At 38.8% G+C, this 12,973-nt stretch overlaps 1 pseudogene; it reads right to left on the reverse strand.

Annotated features, from left to right (window-relative positions):
* Positions 1-1,033: 1,033 nt before the first annotated feature.
* Positions 1,034-12,184, reverse strand: LOC119884348 (annotated as a pseudogene).
* Positions 12,185-12,973: the final 789 nt, after the last annotated feature.

Below are 12,973 nucleotides of genomic sequence, written 5' to 3' on the forward strand. Positions count from 1 at the left end.
ATAGTCTATGGTTATTACACCATCTGCTGGTGACAAGCTGCACCCTTATTAAACAGCACATATCTGACAGCAGTCAAGATTATGCTTCACAAAAAAACATAATTTTGTCTGAATATTACATACAGTATTTCATCTTCTGCCATTTTTTTGTACAAGAGAGATGTTACTTGCAAAATCCACGATTAAATCACTAAAGCCTTATTTTGTTTGTTTTTTTCCTTCTACTGACATGCAGTTGATTTTTATATGACTAATTTCTCTAACAAACTTTCACCTAATTATATTACTTAAGCATGATATTGCATTCCTCTTTTCAACTTCATTAAAGATGAACACATGGATGGATTATGAGAAAATGGGCCCCTGGGGACGGATACTTCAAAGAGTGAAGAGATATGCAGCCACCCAATCATTTTACGTCTTTTTTAGAAACATTTTCAGGTTAACCACAACATTGAAGTGCTACTGTTGGTTGCAAACTGCACCTGGACTTTATCTCAGTTTATTTATGCTGGTCATGAAGAGAGATAATTCTTGTCCAAAGCTTCCTGCACCAGCAGGTCAACACTACAAGGTAACTCTCTAGAAAACACATTACATTTTCCAAAAGCAGAGCTTACAGTATTAAACATATTTTTATTGCTTTACTAAATTAAGTTTAACTAAGTATGCACTATAAAGTAAAACAAACAAAAATATGAAAAGAAAATACATTAAGATTTGGCGTAAGAAAACTTTTGTAATGTTGTAGGCCCTTTCATTAAACACATGCTCTGATTATGAACAGATATCAGTCCAATAGAGTGATGACAAAGTGGGGAGGTGCCAAATAAAGCATTTTTGAAATATAAATATTCTACAGGACCTCCATAAATCACCAACATTGTTCATTGTCTCAGAGTGTCAGAACCATCGGAGGTTTGTCAGAATGAAATTATGTCATGTTTTCTTGCTAATGGATTTGAAGAATACCATTACATTCAGCCGTAGACAATAACAGCTCCATGCAGATGCACAAATAATTAGAAAATTCTTAATGGAAAAAGGTACAACTGCACATGCTGATCTTTTTATTGCGGTATAAAATTATACAAAATGGTTATCAGTAAGAGCAGTGCTAAAAAAACCACATCTTATCATCTTTGAGAAATATGTTACAGTTTCAGTCTTCAGGGCTAGGGATATAAAGTGTATATAAAGATATTGATAAAAGTTTAATTATGGCTACAATTCATTTTGGACAGTACCACCGAAATAGTGGGAAAATACATGTGTAAAATACACTAGTGGACTGTGTAGTGGCCACTCTTAATGAATTTATTCTGCATTAATACTGCAGACAAAGCTCTTTTGAAAACGATTCAAGGGCTCATTTCACCAAATTGGAGCTCATGAGCTCATTATGACACATTTCATTAATCAAAAGAAATGCCATACTCGTTAGTCCCACCGCACTAACATTCTTCAAAAATATACAACAAAACTCGATTTAGCGCTTGATTTACATTTGATTTTTACAAAAATGTAGCACATGTTTCTTCTGCATATTCAAACTCTTTACAGTAAATAATAACTGTGCTGTAAGTAGAGCAAAACCAGCTTCATCACACTGACCTCCAGGATCAGATTCTGTTTGATGAGCAACAATTTTACTTTAGAGTAAACTAAGACACATAAAGCCTTAAAAAGATCTTTGGTTCAGCACCAGGTAATAGTTAGTACATTCAGTTCTGGGCAACAAGTGACTGAATCGCACTGTGGTAACAGATGTTCAGCTACAAACACTGCAGTTGCTTCAACAACATTATGACGTCAAGGCATCCATCAGCTGTCTTTATGGTTTAAATTGAAGCTGATGAGTTAATAAAACCAGCATATGAATGGATACCATGGGACATGGAAAACATATGAGCAACTATCAAACATTAAACAGTATTACTGTACAATTATGAAACCAATTCCATTTGGACTATTCTTTGAAACTTCACACACCAAATAATAAATTAAAGACTGATCTAATTTACTTACAGAAGCAGCTGTCCAGTTCTCATCCTCAGGTTGTACTAAACAACAGACATGACATTTCAAAAACCACCTGATTGTATAAAACAATATTTGTACTGGCTTAACTTTAAAACATAGCTAGTAAATTTTCCCGCAAGTTGATATTTTCAGTAAGCTGATAAAATGTTCGACGAGTAAGATGTTGGAAACAAGCCAGACAACAGTTAAGGTACACTGCCATTTATATTTGTTGATTATAAATAGTTCAAGTTGATTGTCAGACATAAAGTAGCGAGCGTTTTGCTAAGGCAAATATGACTTTGAAATAAGCATGATGTGATGCACTATCTGATAAACCGGTTTTAAAATGCAATCTGAATCATTATTAGCCCATGGGCATCATATAAGCAGTCTTTTAGGGCCTGTTAACACCTGGCTCTAAAATGCGTCCTGTAGGATCTTATCACTTGTGGTCGGCTCTGATTACAGGTGCGAACACACCAAAAACAGCACTGCAGACAATGAACTAGATATTCAAGGACATGTGGACACGTGAACCCAAATGTGTTCCTGAAAGGATTAAAGGGCCATCCAGTTAACTTTGTAGTGTGTGTACAGTATGATAAACCTCCCAAACACAGGTATATGTGGTCAATTGTCCTACAGCAAACAACTCATCTGTATATAAGATTAGTTCCTACATATGCGCCGTAGTCCACTTCTCTTGCTGTTGGATGCAGAAAACATTTTTCCATTTTGTCAGTTTGCTAAAAGTCAGCAGACAAAATCAGTGGGGACTCAAAATCTGGCCTGTCACTCATAGAGCATTTAAGACACATTCAGGGTCACATAATGAACTACAGTCCCTCTAAACTGGATCTAGACATGATCTGGTGATCTACCACGTACTTTACAGTAGGCTTTAATACGGCCTTAGACTCTCAGTTGCTATAACTGGAAAACAACTCAAAATGTAAACCCAAGACCTTAAAAGTGAGGCACATTTAATGCTACTATAAAGCTGCACTGTAGAAGATTTGGTAGCACTTGGTAGCAACAAGGCATCAACTGTTTATCAATTATAACTAATGACTTTATTTTTAGTTCATAAATAGACAGATTGGAAATGAGCCATTAGAAATGGCAATTTTTGGGTTGCCAGGTTGTGAAAAATCTCTTTGGCTGGTCTAAAGACTTACAAGTAAGGTTGACAGGATGAACCCCTCCTCCTGCACAAAGCATGCTGCTATAGACTCCCCAGCAACCCTGCACAGGATAAAACTTGCACCGTCTTTTCACTAGTGCTTTGATTTGACCACTTGCAGAGCATCCAGACCAAAAACCAATCATTAAGACTTATTAGCTTTTAATGTACAAAAAATCTGTCTCTTATCAAATGACATGTTGTGGTCAAAAAATACTTTCAAAATTATTAGTAGCAGTCCACAAGATAGATAATTGCACAGCCACATACTTTATGGATTCCTTTGGTGCAAGGATCCCCTTTATTAATTCCTTTCTATTCGGTGTATCTGTGAAAGAAATTACCTTCATGAGTCACTTCGTAGAAAGTTGTATACATTTTTAAAATGGAGCGTTCACAGCCTGGCAGTCCAAACACTGCTGTTCATAACAGGTTCTTTCTTATCTGTTAAGGAATAATATATTTTTTCCTAACCAATAATAAACTTACCCTTGAAGTATAAAGAATGTCTCATTGCACAGCTGTACTGATGATTGTAATTTAAATATCCCTGTGTTGTCCTCTTCTGCACAGCAGTGACCCTGGAACATTAAGTTGCAAGAGAATTCCTTCAGCACACAGTAAGAAATGAAACAAGACACACTTTGTGAAGAAAAATGTCAGGCAAAAGTTGGATGGGCCAACAATGCTGAAATATGTTTTCTTGCCGTATCAGTTTTCGACACATTTATGATCGTTCAAATGTTCAGTTATCTCCCACAGCCAAGTGACGCTACCAAAGTGCCGACTGCTTGTACAGCTTTCAAGATAGGAAAATAAAATACTTTAAAAAGACACTTTGCTGGTTACATCCTCTGTACAAAGCTCTGCTGTGCATCTGGACTATTGGGTTGAGAGAATCTGGGAAGTCTGTAAACATGATGACACTTTGTCTTTCTCTTGAAATGTTTTCCCTCTGGGTTAGTTCCTGTCTGAAAATGAATCATCCTCTTACTGTTTCTAGTGACCAAAAGATTTAATCTCTCATCTGTTGGCTGAGCATGAGGCATGTTTTACATGAACACTCATGATCAAAGGATAATGATCCATATACCCTTCAGAAGCGGCAGCACTAGTTCCTTTTGATAAACTAATGCAAAATAAAATGCTTGGAGCAAAAGTCATGTACTTCTCAAACATCGTCTTAGGTGACGGGCAGATGAGAGGTGAATCATGAAAAATCTTTGACATGAAGTTCTCTAGAAGTCCTGAGGAAGTTTTTCATGGTGAACAAATGGGAGTTTTCAACATCTCGGACTGCCAGAGGCAGACAGCTGTCCAGTTGGCATTATTCCTTCTCCCAGATCTTCTCCAAACACCCTCTTAAACTGAACCCACAGTCTTTCAGAAGACCGGATCTCTGATAGTCTTGTACATCTGTAGCGATGTCACCTCCACATCCGGGACCTTGGCATTCTGGGGTCGTCCTGTCGGGCTGTATCCAGCCGATCGTCCCATAGGACTGAAGCCCGTGGTGGTGCGACCCACGTGGGTGAACCCCGAAGGTCGTGACACAGCAGGGCGCCGCAGGAACCGGCCCGATGTCATCAGGTCCCCGTAGCCCTGCGCATGCGAGAAGGCGTAGCCTGAACGGCGGGAGCTGGTGCGGCGGATGCGGGTGCGTCGAGGCGGAGGGACAGGTGTTGCTTTGGCCTGTCTCACCTTGAACATCACCTGATAGTTTGGGCAGATAGTGACAAAGTCAAAATGTTGGACAGAGGAACACTTACCACTTACACTGCAGTCAAAGTTTTCTTGAAGTCAAACAAAAAACATGTAGGAGAAAATATTTTATCTCCTCAGAACCAGGGTTTGAACCCCTGTCTGGATGGATGATAATTCTCCAACATAGTGCAACATGAAATAACTGAATATTAATGGATTTTGTCATTTCTGTTGGTATTCTGTTTATTTCAATGGACATTGGAGATAATGATATCCTGACACACTGACAGGGGGTCGCGCCTCACAGTTTGCTGTAAACCACTTTGCCTTCAGATGATTTCTCGTACAATCTGAAAAGGGTGGCGTGAATTTAAAGAAGTTCATGTATATGAAATGCAGCTGTATCTTAGCAAATGTGTTAAGTGTAGAATAGTTCCATCTGTACCTTTTCATTGATGGTGGGGCAGAGCTGAAGCCACAGGAAGCGGTAGGTGACCACAGGAAGGACACACAGGATGGAGGTGAGGAGGATTGTTAGCCAAACATTCGGCTGGTTCAGAGAATTTCGGGCTGTTCCTGCACAAACACACATACACAAGGTTTGTACTTGTATGTCTGTCATGATATACTATTGACTATTACTATTAAGAGGTAATATTATGCTAATTTTCAGGTTATTTAGGGGGTTGTACCAGAACAGGTTTACATGGTTTCATTTTCAAAAAACACCATATTTTTGTCATACAGCACATTGCTGCAGCTCCTCTTTTACCCTGTGTGTGAAGGCTTCATTTTAACTATGGACATCTTGTCTCTAAATGATCTTTGTTGGGAGTTGCACATGCACAGTTCCTAGTTAAGGACAACTAGCCAATCAGAAGCAGAGAAGGGCGGGTCAGTGAGAAGCCAGCTTACTACCAGCTGCTACCAGCTTAGCAACATAGACTAGAGCAAGAGTTTCAGAGTGGTGAGTTATTCATCTGTAACAAATGTATCTTTCATCCATAAAGTTTTGACTGAGCTCTGTCTCTATATCACAGTACAACTTTATGTCCACTGACTGCCTGGAGGGTAGCTAGTGTTTGGAAGGGAGAGGAGAGGCAGCAGGCGGACATCTTGTCACTGTTTTTTTCCACCTGTGTTTTTGAGAGTGTGTCGGAGTAGCCGCTAGGTGAGCGTTATGACGCGCATTTCGCTGTGACGTCACAGGGATGAAAGGGAAAAAGCTGGACTACAAACGAGCTGCTTTCAGACAGTTCAGAGCTGTGTTTTCTGTGGGAGATGGGAACTCCCTTTGGGGTGGACTTTGGGCTTTTTCACTTTGCAAACCTATTACATGCACAAAAAAAGTCTATAACTCAATAAAGGAGAGGGAACAGGCCAAAAAACATAATATGAACTCTTTAATGATTTATGGACAGTATTAACTATCTAACTTAACTGATCTACTATACTACTAATAATACTGTTGTTTCTAGAGGTCAGTAAATGCTGCTGAGTGAGTTTTTAAACTACCGGTATACTTAAAGTGAAATTAAATTTTGTGTCATTAAATACAAAAGTGAAGGAAATTCCAGAGTACTCATATCAGGTGGCTTATCTTTAAGACATTTACTTATTTTTAGAGAAGACATTTATGTACAAGATTACAAAAGGTTATGTTTAGGCAGAAACACATTTGAAATATTGAAATGTTTCTGATACAATTGCCATAACAACACCTAAATCTTGAGTTCAGTACCAAAAGGATACATTTTTTTATACCTGGCAGAGAGGTATATCGTGCTTTTCTAGAAGATCTTTTTCATTCAACAAAACAAACAAAAACTCTCAAACTCACCAGTGTTTAATTAAGTCTTGACAAAAAATTTAACAAAATTACTTTTTTCATTCAGGAAATATCTATTTAAAGAATACGTAAACAAGACTAAGAGTGTGACCAAGCGTCTGATACCAACTTTCAGTACCAGCAGAGTAAAGAGAAACAATTTTGTTGGCCCTGAAAATATGTTGAAGCTCAGTACTTGGCCCTTCACATGACCTTGGTGAGAAACTACAGGCGACAGTATATTCAAGGGGCAGGGAATGATCCTAGCCAGGTTTAATATTTGGTTTAGATGTAAACTAGATATTTTGACTGTGCAAACATACCCAACTCAATTTCGTATTTCTGTATTTGGCAGTATAATTTAACTCATTTGAATTATACTGCCAACTTTTCTCTGGCAGAGCCTTTTATACTAGAATGAACAAAGCTTTCTTTTGGATCTGACATGCATGTTAACACTTGTTGACTTGTTAACCACCAGAAATGTGGAAATGTACACAGAATTTGTTTAAAGTGAATTATAGCCACTGGCCAATGCAGCGTCCATTTGGTGAGTTTATAAGTTACTTATAAGTTAACTACTCACCTATGAAAGGGAAAGCTGACGGCAACATGAGAAACATGCCGTTACTGTACATGGTGAATGTGACAGCAAAGTACATGGCCAGACTGCCCAACACGAAGAAAGTGTTCACCGCCGTCCAGTAAGACATCTCCAACCCCAACTGTAGGCACAGAGAAAAAAATATGTGTAATGCTTTTAATTTGCAAAAGACAAGATTATCCAGTAGGAAAGGTTCCTCTTACCTGGATGCTGACAGCAAACAGCAGACATGTCTGGGTGAGGAGGGCGAAGGACTGGTAGTCAGCAACGTCCTTCCCGTCGTCCCTCACGGTGTCATGCATGGCTGCATAGGGGATGAAGAAGAGCACCAAGGAGCTGTAGCAGCTGTGGAGGGCACACTTGAAGAAGGCCTTCTTGCTGAAGTACAGGTTGAGTTGACCGGAACATAGAGCTGAGGATGCTGGAAACTCCAAACGTCATTCACATCCTGACCAGCAGGGAGAGACAAAGGCATGAATCTGTGTGTTTCTGTTTTCTGTTCTGTCAGCGAGAAGACTGAGCTCTGTTCTTTGTATAAAAGGTGATTATGTATAAGGCTCATTATCACGTCTGCCAGCTTGTTGTTCTATGGCACAACCCACATAAATACATAAATGCAATCAATTAGTCACCTGATCAAACAGACTCATTCCCAGTACAGGTAGTGCTGTGTACACCAGATTGTAGAGTGTTATGAACCACTCATCATACACCGTCTGAAAAGCAAAGTCAAAAGCAGAACATCAATAACTTCCACAACCTGAATTCTCAAAAATACAAGACAGTCAGATGATTTTCATTATTTTATGTTCAGTATTTCCTGAGACTTTATAGCAGTGCACAGTTGAGAAATATTCACCTATATATTATTAAAATCTTGATACCTTTTTATTCATTTGTCCTCTTATCAGATTTCTTTTTCTTTTATTATACTATATTATTGCCAGCTGTTTGGTACTGTAGTGATTATAATTTATAATATATATAATATTCCTTATATCTTATTTTCCTTACCTTATTTGCATTCATGAGTATTTCTTTTTCAGTAATTCATATTCTCTATGTTGTCTTTTTTTTAAATATGGGGGCTTCTAGACTCTTGTCCAGTCTTTTATCTGTTACAGTATGTTTGTAATAAAAAGACTTTACAACTAAGACTATATTTCTAACACAAAACAATACACCTTTATTTGTTACTGTAACTGTTACTGTAACTGTTTTGTTCTATTTTTTCCCTACATATTACTCCCTTCAGTCTTTCCCAAACCATTCGTAGCCTGGTTCCAGACCTCTGACTAGGTCGGGTGTTCTGCTCAGTTTATCAGTGTTTCCCTGTTCAACCAAGCCAATCAGAGCTTTGTCAGTGGGATTAATAATAGCAACATAATCCTCATATGCCAGAGTAAAAAAAAAAAGCAAGAGAAGAATTTCTACAAAAATGGTGATGACAGCTCATTTGCATCTTTCTTTCCTCTAAACCTCAATCTACTATCACAGTCCTTGTTTCTTTCTCCTCCTCTCCATCCACCTCCTCCCTCCATCTGACTTTGCTCTCACCTGTGCCGAGAACCCGCAGAAGAAGGCGTACCAGAAGTGGACAAAGGTGAAGGTGAAGTTCTTGTAAAAGAAGTAGCGCAGGAACTTGCACATGCGCAGGTAGGACCAGCGGCCGTGCACCAGCAGGAGGCGCTGCAGGAAGCGGAACTGGGCGAAGGAGTAGTCGCTGGACAGCACAGCCTGCATGCCCTCCTGACCTGAGATGCCCACGCCGATATGAGCCGCTGAGCAGAAGAGGAAAAGGTTGTTTGAATTTCTATTTATCATTTTTTTGGCAACACCAAATTATATCCTACAACTTCAAGCTTCATTAATATATTTTTGGCCACTAGGGGGCAGAGATAGACTAAAACAAGCTGAGAGACACTCACTATATCACTGGCTCTTTAAATTGTTACTGCTGACATGTTAGCAGCAGGCACAGAGAAATACTATAATTTACTGGGAGTCATGTTTCTTTCCACCTGACAGATGGAAGTACAATATTGACTATTCATTTAGCTCTTATTTTAGTCTCCACAGCTCCTGAGAAGAATATCTGGCTGGATGCTCCACTATGTTCACCAGTTGTTGCTTTTTGGTCTGCAAACTAGTGCTGAGAAGTTAGTATACACTTAGTTGTAGGTAATTATGGCTTATTTTCATTCGATTAATCTGCAGATTATGTTCTTGATTAAATCAATACAATGGAAAATAATAAAAATGCCCATTACACACATTAGAATTTCCCAGAGCCCAAGGTCATGTCTTCATACTGCTTGCTTTGTAAAAAGAACTGTTTTATAAATTGTTTACAGTGATATAAAACAAAATCCTCACATTTGAGAGGCTAGAAAAACTATTTTACCACTTTTGTTAAAAATTTTTTTATTAAATAGAGTCAATGCATGGTCTGCTCTGTAATGTATAGTTGCTGCAGTATTTAGCAGCAGCAACCTTTTCAGGTAAAAATCATTTTCTGTTATTTGTGACAAGCAATTTCTGTTTCGGTGTACTTTGTCTATCATGACCTCTCGTCTTCGTTTATTTCTAAATCCTCAGATGCAGATTTCCTACATGGGATGAAAAACATTGATCTTTAACGTGCCCTGCTTCATACCTTTGATCATGCTGACATCGTTGGCTCCATCTCCTATAGCCAGTGTGACTGCCTGCTTGTACTTCTTGACCAGCTCGACCACCTGAGCCTTCTGCAGAGGAGTGACTCTGCAACAGATCACTGCCTTACACATACACGCCGTCCTCAGAAACTCCAGCTCCATGCTGCGCTCGAGGGCGTACGCCTGAGGAGATGGAAAGTGGTGAAGTGCAGGAATTATATAACAGCTGAAAAACTTAAATGTAGTGTCACCAACTGCAGAGGTCGATATACAGTAAATACCAATAGGAGGTCATAACGATTACAACAGCTTGGAAGCTGGCAGGTGGTCAGAGTTGGCAAAGATCAGATATGATTGTTAATAAAATAAAGCCTCTAATGATGCCTTTATATGGTTGATTTGATCAAGGTTGGGGTACTTTTGCACACTTTTGACTGATTAACAATAATAAGGAAGAAAAGGCACAAAGGACAGTTATAGCATGCATCGTAACAGGGAAACTTCTTGTGACGTACCAGGCTGTGTCCGTTGATAACCAGGCCATACTCTCCATTGACCACCTCGTCCATGATCACTTTCACACCTTTACCCAGAGTCCTTCTGGGTAAAGAAACACGAATCCTCCATTGCATCTGGTTCATGGAAGTCCGTGCATTTCTGCTCCACAAGAAATTAAAAATGTATGGATACCTGGAAACATTTAATAATCTGCTACTCAGTTACCCATGTTTGCTCTAAAATACTTTTTTGAAAACTTCATCTGACCTCAGTTCCTGTCTGACATCCTCCGGTGAGTTGCCCGAGATGACAAAGACCTCGTTCATCTCCTCACGCAGTAAGTTGCATGAGTACCCAATGTTTTCTGCAGTTTCTGCAACACAAATAATCAGTGCGTGGACAATAACCACACATATGAGGTGCAGAACATGAATAAAAGTCATCTACATATAACACACTGAAGTGCTATATTAACAATTCTGCATGATGTTGATGATGATGAACGGTACAATAAATTTGCAGGGATGTATAGAGCAACTACAACAGTGGAACTACAACTTGGGGTCTTGTAGACTGATTTTAAGGGTTTCTAAGGTATAATTTCAAGCTTACAGAATCTGAAAACAAATGTCTAATGTTGAAATGGATGCAGATTTTGAGGGGTATCAGTGTTTCTAATGACAATGAAGGACAGACATCTTCACTTGACATAAATCTAAAGTAATTACATAATTGGTGAATTGGACATCAAGTCAAATGTGTCGAGAAACATAAGGAAAAAAACTTTTTTGGTGCAGAGATACAAAAACAAAGGCAAATGGTAAATTTATTACACAAACTGTCCATAAAAATCCCTCCCAGTTGACTGATTGACAGTTTACTGATGTGTAGGTGTTCCTACACATTCAGGGATTATTACAAACATTTTGGGTTTGCTCACTTTCTGTTTTACCTCCAAATAAAGTGGTTGACACAAAACAAGATGACGACAGGTTAAGAAAGTGAAACCTTCTCTTTGATTATTGATTGCTGTAGATAAACTGAATTGTTGTGAATGACTAGACTTTCTGAGACTTGTTTCCATCTAAAGAATGATGAATGAATATGTTATCAATTAAATACATCATTTTTTAAATGATGCAAACATTTTAAGTAGTTAAAAATATAATTGAAGGGGGGTAGGACAAGAAAGTTATTCTAACTTTTTCCTACCCCCTTTGAACATGACTGTTATTTGGATCATCTGCTGATGATCTTTTTTGTTGATTGTTTGTTTTTATTTAGTTTTTGTTGTTATTTTAACATGTTCAATAAAGAGTGAAAAAAAAAGTACCTTGCTTGTCGCCGGTTAAAACCCAGATTTTGATGTCGGCTTTGGACAGCTGCTCAATAGTCTGAGGTACTCCGTCTTGTAACTTGTCTATGGCTGTTGCTCCAAGCAGCTGGACAAACATATTCAGATACATAATCAACATACTGTGCATTTGACAAAAATACTGAAACGTGACAATTTGTTTTCCTACCAGCAGATCTTTCTCTATCCTCATCAGCTGGTCCAGTTTGTCCTCTCTCTCATCCAGCGCGGTGCTGGCCTCATGGTGGCGCTGGTTCCACTGGTTGAAATACTCCTCATCCAGATCCTTATAGGCCAGCGCCAGAGTCCGCAGGCCCTCCCCTGCAAACTCCTGCAGATCAAATGCACATACTTATATGGATGAACACTGCACAAGTAGGTACACACATTTAAATACATGAAACACATCCTGCAAGACACTGACACACACACACACACCACACACACACACACATATACACATAAGCTGATGGTATTTGAAATTGAAGATAAACTTAAGTTAAATTCATGTGCTCAGCTCTGTACATTTTGCAATCTGGGTTAAAACACGAGAAGAAAAACTGACAATCAGGAGAACCAGTTGTTTATGTTTTCTATGATATGAGCTGAACAAGAAAGAGAAAGAAAGGGAGTAGAGTGGAGAGGAAATAAATAGAGAAAGAAAGAGTGTAGGAGAGGCAGGGCATAACACAAACATGAAGGTACTAACAAGTCTTGCCTGTGTATCTAAAGCCTGATACAGTATTTCTCTGTACCATGGAGCTCCTTTGTTGTCCTGAACATATTAAAACACATCAGTTGGCCACAGTGCACTGGGTCATTTTTATTCATTATGATGAACATGGGCATTGTTGTTTATCTTGAGTCATCTGCTACAAAAACACGTTAAATGTGTATGTGTGTCCGGAACAGTCCCCAATGAAATGCACTATTCCTCCTGTTTGAGTAACGGCTGCTAAAACTACAGTTCCCAGCCGTTTTAGGAAATTACTGAACCTTTAACCTGTAACCTGATTTTAAAGATTAAAGTCTTGAGTAGGAATCAAAGGGCTTGAGTCTGAGTGTTACAAACAGGGTACGGAAGTCAAAAAGTTCTGCGAGATGGACTAATGTAATCAAT

Source organism: Micropterus salmoides, unplaced genomic scaffold (genome assembly GCF_014851395.1).
Source record: "Micropterus salmoides isolate LMB-PRFRI ecotype aquatic unplaced genomic scaffold, ASM1485139v1 Ms_hic_scaffold_3373, whole genome shotgun sequence".
Lineage (NCBI taxonomy): Eukaryota > Metazoa > Chordata > Actinopteri > Centrarchiformes > Centrarchidae > Micropterus > Micropterus salmoides.